We start from the raw sequence: 8,093 nt of genomic DNA on the forward strand, positions 1-8,093 counted from the left end.
ATATTAGCCACTTTTGTAACTAACCCGGTCATCTTATTCTAAGATTTAAAAAAAATGCTTTTGTGTTGGGCTGTATAAACCTCCGTTGCTCAAATGCTCCTTAAACTGGTTTTATCATTTTCCTGGCTACCTTTTTAATTGATAAAATGAGTACTTTTTAAAACCTGTGTTGGTGTTCTTTTATAGAGTCATGTTTTCACTTATTGAAAAATATCCCTTCACTAATAGAGGTCAATCCAAGCTGTAGCGGAGGAACACACAATGCAGACCCTGAGGACCAGGTAGTGTTTCCCAGAGAGAGTGGCATCTAAGGAGAGACAGGGATAAAAAGTTAACTCAATTGATTAGATGCAAGCTTATCGATACAGTATTTGGGTTAAATTTATTGTAGAAAACTGTGGTTGAAGTTAGCCTAACTGACATGGGAGAAACTTGGCACTGTTTAGCCAAAAATCTGGGTTGACTTAAACTGTTTCAGTGCTGTTTTTACATTTTTCAAAAATAGCAGTAAATTGCTCACTTGGGTACCCCATGCAGACTGGGAGGTTCATGATTTCTGCTATATGAGGTGAGAAGTTCACTACATTTTCTAGATCTAGGCAGACAGTGCTAAGAGATTTCCTCGGGGGCCCAGAACTAAAAAAGTAAGCTTGGGGTAGAGGGCATTGCAATGAGCGGGCTTCAGCCCACAGATATATTGTCAGAATTTGCATGCCACAGACCCTGGGTGTTATCTGTGGCCTACTTCATTCATTTGAATGGTTCACGGGCCCTAGGCATTTATGCTACCTCCATGAAGAAAACAAGGGCCTTTAGCAACATTTTCACCAGAGAATTCTGCTAAGCACCACTAGATAGAAAATCAGACTTCAGGCAAGCTTTGAAAGCATGTATCAATCACACATGCCCTGTAACAATTTTATTACATGAAAGTCATTCATTTCAGGCCATGAGTTCCTTGGGTTTAAGGACCATGTCCAATTCATCTTCACAACAAGCAGTTTGATTGTGCAGGTGCTCAACTAGGATGCTCATCCCACGTTGCCTGACTGAACTGCCTGGAGTTTGAGGTATTCTTTTCCATTAGCAGGAAAGGTCGTGCCCAAATTCAAGCACCTTGGGTCAAGCTGGGCTGCTAGTGTTCTTTGGTGTTCCTCTCAACAGCCACGTCTAACTCACAGGCTGCCTGGTAGCCATGGCTGGAAGCACCGTGTTTCTTCTGGGCATGGTCATTGCCAGGCTGTGCCCTCATCCAAGTGTACCTCTCTGCAGATGCCAAGAGAACCGGAGGTACTTCTGCTACGCACTGAAGCCCGCAGTGAGCAATGCTGATATATGCCCCAAACCCACTGTCAGACAACAATTGTGTCTTTACATTACTCTATACTCTTTTACACAGCACCCATCACTGTGTAATGTGTATGCAGCACGTGCATGCACTCAGTGCTGTGCAGACCAATCAATAAGATGACCTTACAGGCAGAACTAAATATTGGTTGGGAGGGCATAAAGCTAGTTGACAAGACCTCAGTGATTAGGAGAAAAAAATTAACTCTGATGAACTTTAAATAGAACAGTTCTTTTCTTCTTTTTGCTTTGCTTGAAAGCCAGGAAATATTCAAGTTAATCAGAGGGATCAGAGAGCTAATTGTGAAATTGAAGAAGGAAGCATATTCCATTATGTCTGTTTAAATTGGAAACAGATCTGGTTGTCCTGTTCAGAAGAACAGATGCTATGTAAGAGCTGAATGTAGAGGTTCTTGAGGAAAATCTAGATAGGTTTTCTGGAGCAAGGATAAGCTGAAACAAATTCTAGGCAAACCAAGAAAGATTAAGGATCAGTTAGGACTCCTCAGGGCTTTGTGAAAACCCGTGTTTGATAAAGCAGTGTTTCAAAGAATTATAGCTATTTATAAAGATACATAACAATCTAAATATTTCCTTTGGGGGATAGTAGCAGGGATGGCAGAAATTAGCATAAAATAGGGTAGATTTATTAAAATAAACCTATATTTGAAATGTAGTCTTATCATCTATCAGTTATATGATTTTAGGCTGGCTGCATAATCTTTTAGAGTTTGAGCTATCCCATCTATAAAATGGAAGTAATAATGCCTAATCACTTGAAATCCTGCAAAAAAAAAATGAAATGTAGGTAATATGAATATCTGTCAGAAGGGCGTCTAGGTGGCTCAGTCAGTTAAGCATCCAACTCTTGATCTCAGCCCAGGGTCTTGATCTCAGGGTCGTGAGTTTAAGCCCCATATTGGGCTCCATGTGGGGCATGAAGCCTACTTTAAAGACATTAGCAGGTAAAACAATACTTTCATCATTTCAGGTGCCTGGGTGTCTTAGTTGGTTAAGTGTCCAACTCTCAATTTCAGCTCAGGTCTTGATCTCACAGCCCTGAGAGACCTGATCTCAGGGCTGTGAGATCAAGACCCTCACTGGGCTCTACACTGGGCGTGGAGCCTACTGAAGGAAAAAAAAAGAACGTATGTCAGAGACTAATGAGCCATGCATATCCATTTTATTTTCTTTTTCTCTCAGTGCACAGCCTCCCTCGTGGTTAGGTATTGACATATGACTGAGTTCTGGCCAAAAGAATAGAGGAGAGTAATGAGTACACTTCCCAGACTGGCTCTTAAACACCACTCTCCCCATCCATGACTTGTGTGCAGACAATGTGGAAGGCCTTGGAAGAGAGAATCACAAGATAGAAGGAACCCAGGTCCCTGGCTGCCTTCTGATTAGAAATAGTCACTTGGACTTTGTGAGAGTGAAATGCAGGCTGTTATTTAGATTTGGAACAGTTGGCTTTAACTTCATTTATTTTGTAAAAATATAAAATAATTTGTAAACATATTTCAAAACTACCACAAATCCCATTTATGCTCTAGGGACACTAAACCACCCATTGGTCCCTGAATTTGTGGCCATGCTTCTACACACTACCCTTTTCTTGCAGTGCATTGATACCACAAATTTACCTCCCAAATTTCTACTCACCATTTAAGATTCAGCTTAGATGCCATATGCATTATGACCTTTTACAGCCCCACGTTTAGAAGTAATGACAGGACCTTCTCTGTCCTGCCCATGGGCCTCTGTTTCAATTTCTCCTAGGTGACCTGAATACATATTTGTTGGTGGATAAACAGAGCAGAATAATAAAATCTCAGGTGTGAAAGTGACCTTAAGTGTTACTTAGAGCATCCTTTTTGAGTTTGTTTCTAATCATGTTCTTTTGTCCTCTGAATTTTCACTGTCTTGAAAATGGGAACCAGGTTTGATTTACCTCTATAACGATTCCCCACTCCACCCTTCCACTACCAGCTCTTCCAGCAGTGCTCTGGCTACAGCAGGCTTTCAAGGGAGGTTAGCAAAATGAACCAGCCTGCCTTCCTCAACACACACACACACACACACACACACACACACACACACACACACACACCCTCTGCATATGTTGGTAATATGCTGCTTTTCTATTAGCCAGGTAATATATGGTTTGAGGCAGGTTGGAGCAGTTGGAACAGATATCTCTAAATGCTGAAAGAGCATGAGATGCTCTTAATTCACCAGATACCATCAATCAGAATTAATGGTCTTTATCATGGCTACTGTCCAGCTAACAGCCACATTCCTGGAGAAGATCAATGCTGTTGTTCCAAACAGACAGGGTCACCCTTCTGCCCATCCTTTCAAACTCCTACTTCCCTTTCTCTTCTTCAAAAGCAAACTTTCTGGGCCACAGCAAATGGATTAACCAAGATCATTCTACTTATAGTAAGCATCAGAGCTCAAACAACTCACTGTTGAGCAGCTTTAATTTACAAACAAATTATGTTCCAAAAATTTTCAGTGGATATTTTGCAAGAGTGCCTAGTTGCACATATGGAACTCAAAGTTCCTTAGGTGACTCACAAAACACTGTTCAAGCAATGTCTTCAACATGCCAAATCTTTATAATGAAGATACAATGCCAGCAATTGAATATAATTGAAAAAAAAAGTGAATATAGTTTTTGAAACAACTTCTCCAGCATGCTGATGCTTGAAGGAAAAGCTAATTTAAGGAAGGAAAAATGAAGAAGTAGTAGCAGATTTTCGGGGTGCATTTACTAAAGACTTCTTGACCCTTCCCATGACTTTGAAGATTGATTTACCTGGTTCATTTTTATACCTAACTCTGATTGCCAACTCTGCACTTTTTTTTTTTTTTAAAGGTATAGCCCTAGAATTCCAGCCCTCACAGACTTGGGAGTGGAAAATAATGTTACATTTCCTTTTTGTATTTAAATTGTGACCCCATGGACACCTACCAACCATGCTGCTACAAATGAATCTCCTTTAAAGCATCTCCCCAGTTGTTCCTGAGCAGTGACAGGTGCCTCTGAGCTTACAAACACTGCACAGCATTAGCCCTGCTTGCCTCTCCTACTGAGATTCCCAAGTGTCCACATCCACTGCTTGCAGAGATGGTTGGACCCCTCTGCCTGTAAGCCATAGGATAGCCGAGGTCCATACCAAACAGACAACCTCTGCATGTTTCCAAAACTTCCAAACCTTTCACTGGGCTCCATGATGAGGTAGAAGCCAACCCCCTTCCCTGACCTTGTACACACTCTTGGTTGCTCGTGCTTGGGGCCTCACGAGGCTTTTTTTTTTTTTTTTTATCAGTTCCAGCATAGCTTGGTCTCCAGGAGACAGCTTTGTTAGTGTGAAGCCCAAGAACTGTAGCATTCATCAGATTACTAATCAGACATGACTCTTCAGAGGATTACAAAATTTTTTTTCTTCAAGGGAATGAAAAGAGAAGATGAAAGGCAAGCTTTCCTAAGGATATTATAAGAGTCAGAAGGGGAGTGGAGAGGAAGAAGAGGATTTAAAGGGATGTGTGTCTTTGTGTGAGTGTCCTACTTGGCCATAGAGTGAGGTAGAGTCAAGCAAGTTACCATTAATTCATTCAGCAAATTTTAATTGAGCATCTAGTATGTGCCAGGCACTGTTTGTATCTCGAGAGCCAAGCAGTGAACAAAGTAGGCCAAGACCTCATCCTCAAGTAACCCACATGTTAGTAAGGGGAGGCAGGGCTCACAGAAATAAATAAATGGAGGGGTACCTGATTGGCTCAGTCAATTAAGCATCTGACTCTTGGTTTCACCTCAGGTCATGATCTTGGAGTCCTGAGATCAAGCCCCGTGTCAGGCTCCCCACTTAGCATGGGGTCTGCTTGAGATTCTCTCTCTCCCTCTCCCTTTGCCCTTCCCTACCACGCACTTGTGTTTGCTCTCTCTCAAGTAAGTAAGTAAATCCTAAAATCAATCAATCAATCAACCAATCAATCAATCTACATGATAATTTCAGGTATGACAAGTGCCGTGATGAAAAATGAAGCAGGATAAGGAGAATGACAGACTCATGTGGCATGCTGGTTTAGGTAGCTTGGTCAAGCAAGTCCTTAATGCTAAAGTTATGTTTGAGCAGAGATCTGAAGGAAATAAAGGTATAAGCCTGCAGGTGTCTAGAGAAAGAATGTTCTAGGTAGTGGGAATATAAGTGCAAAGCGCCTTAGATGGAAACACACTGGTGGACTTAAGGAACAGCTAGGGAGCCAGTGTGGCTGGTGGGGAAGGGGTAAAGGGTGGGACGTGAAGTTGGAACAAACCCCGGCCAGATGGCACAGGGTCTGTACGTGATGAGAAGCAAATGGAGAGAAGTAATAGGATGTGACATATGTTTTAATAGAACCACTCTGGGGGCAACTGGGTGGCTCAGTCAGTTAAACATCTGCCTTCAGCTCAGGTCATGATCCTGGGGTCCTGGGATCAAGCCCCATGTTTGGCTCCCCACTCAATGGGGAGTCTTTTTCTCCCTCTTTCTTTGCCCCTTCCCCTGCAAGCTCTTTCTTTTACAAATAAACAAAATCTTTAAAAAAAAATAAATATAAAAGAACCACTCGGGATGCTTGGAAGACAACCAAATATAGTAGGGCAAGAGGGAGGCCGAGAGACCAGTTGGGGGGCTGTGGCAATCATTCAGGCTGGAGACAGTATTGGCTGTCCTCAGGTCACACTGGTGGCCAGGTCCCTGTGGATGGAGCACGCCTCTAAATAGCAATTGGGTGTGAATCTTGAATCTTGTCTTGGGGGTGTACTTTGAGGTGCAGCTCTCTAATTCCCATGTCTGACAGCAAGGAGGAGCTTACCTGGGATAGATATAATTGATTAAGAATATGGGACCGTCAAAGAGCCTCAGGAAAATCCCCAAATGGAATCTAAGACTCAGGCATCTCCTTGTAATTCTTTCTCCTTGTCTAAGGAACAGACAGGAGTTGTGGAAGACCATTAATCTTAAGGAAGGCATGCCAGAGTGCCTGCCTCAGTTTAGTTAGGATGTTTTCCACTTTGAGGAAGAGAAATCCCACTCAAACAAGCTTACACAGTGAAAAAACCCATCTCCCACAACGGGACATCCAGAGGTATTCTGTTTGCTTGCGTATTGTGGTATCAGTAGCTTCATAGGCAGTACCCACTCAGTATGAGGTCTGCTTGAGATTCTCTTCCTTTTCCCCCAACATGTAACTTGTAGTGCACTATGCAATACACTTACTTATCATGTTTGTCAATATTGTCTTTCTTCTTCCATTAGAATTAACCTCCAAGAGGGCAGGGATTGTTGTTTTGTTCACTACATATCCTAAAAGCCTAGAATGGTGCCTGAAACCATGGAGGCACTTGATAAATATTTGTCAAATGAATGAGTAAAAGAATGATATCTTCCTTTGGGTTCCAAACGAGGCAAAAGGAGGGTCATGACGGCCCCAGAGTTTCTTTCCTGGGGCGGTAAGAAAAGAGTCAGGAAACTGCATTTCCTGGAACAGTTTCTCTGTGGCTGCCAAAGGTACAAGGCTGCAAACTGTAAACCATACCCCATGGTTCCCTAAGCACTGAAGGAGGAATGCCGGGTTCAAGATAGTTCCAATGATCTTCAGGCTTAACCAAGTGGCAGATGTCACTTGACAACATATTTGGGAAAGATTAAAGACTGTGTAGTCCCTCTGACTGGTCTCAGACTCTGAACTTTGTGTCTTGACCAGTAGCACCCTGACTTTGGTAGGCTCTACATGCATGGGAAAAAGAAGCACTTAGTGCCATTCCTTTGGGCCATAGAAGTAGTCAGTTCATTTTATTACAGCATCTGCTTATTAAGCCTCCCTTTCCTTGTTCTGCGCACCGTGAAAAGTGCTGGGCGAGGTGAGGGACACAATAACCAGGTTTAGTGAGGGGGCCAGTTTAGTATAGGAGACAAACATATAAATGGGAAATTACATCAAATGTTATAGGTGTGGTATTGGATACATATACCAGGCACAGTTGGAAGAAATGATTGACTCCATGTGGGAGGGAACAGACAAGACTACAGAGAGGCAGGGGATGCTTAAGTTTTGAAGGTGAATAGGAGTTTGCCAGGCAACCACGGAATAGGAGAAGGTACAGTGATGCTCCAGGGAGAGCAAAGAGCAAGAATAAAGATGTGGATGGTAGAAAGTAGAACTAAGATTGGTCATGTATTTCTGGAGTACAAAGTGCTGGGAGGGGACTGCTGGAAAGCTGGATGGAGGCCAGAGTAGCAACGCTTTGCTTAGATAAGGGACTTGGGGCTAATTTTAGTTGATGAGTTTTCATGAGAAGAGTGAGAGGATTCGATTTAGCTCCAACTGGAGTCAAAGGGAACCACTCACACTGAAGGAATAATAAAGCTTGGCCAGTTCCTACACTGCCCACCAGGTGGAGGAAGTGGGCCAGAACAGCTTGGTTGCTGGAGCGGGTGGGGGTGGGGAGGAGTTGGAGAAAGGGTGGGACAGGAGAAACCACAGGTAAGGGACTATTTTTTTAAGGAGCAGGAAGCTACTCAATCAGGTGCTCCTAACTCTGGAAATAACTGTATTGATTTTTTAAAATTCTCTAGAGAAAACCGGAAGTAACCTAAACATCCACATACAGAGGACCTGGGAAATATCACAAAGCATTCATATACTGGATTACTGAGAAGCCATTTAATGGAATGGGGTGGCTTCATGTGCACCTA

The 8,093-nt window shown here is 42.7% G+C and overlaps 1 long non-coding RNA gene across 2 annotated transcripts in view; it reads left to right on the forward strand.

Annotated features, from left to right (window-relative positions):
* Window positions 1–8,093, forward strand: part of LOC118350002 (uncharacterized) — a 32,351-nt gene that overhangs the window by 9,485 nt on the left and 14,773 nt on the right. The gene's annotated exons all lie outside the window — the stretch shown is intronic.

This window comes from Canis lupus, chromosome 10 (assembly GCF_003254725.2).
Source record: "Canis lupus dingo isolate Sandy chromosome 10, ASM325472v2, whole genome shotgun sequence".
Classification (NCBI taxonomy): Eukaryota; Metazoa; Chordata; class Mammalia; order Carnivora; family Canidae; genus Canis; species Canis lupus.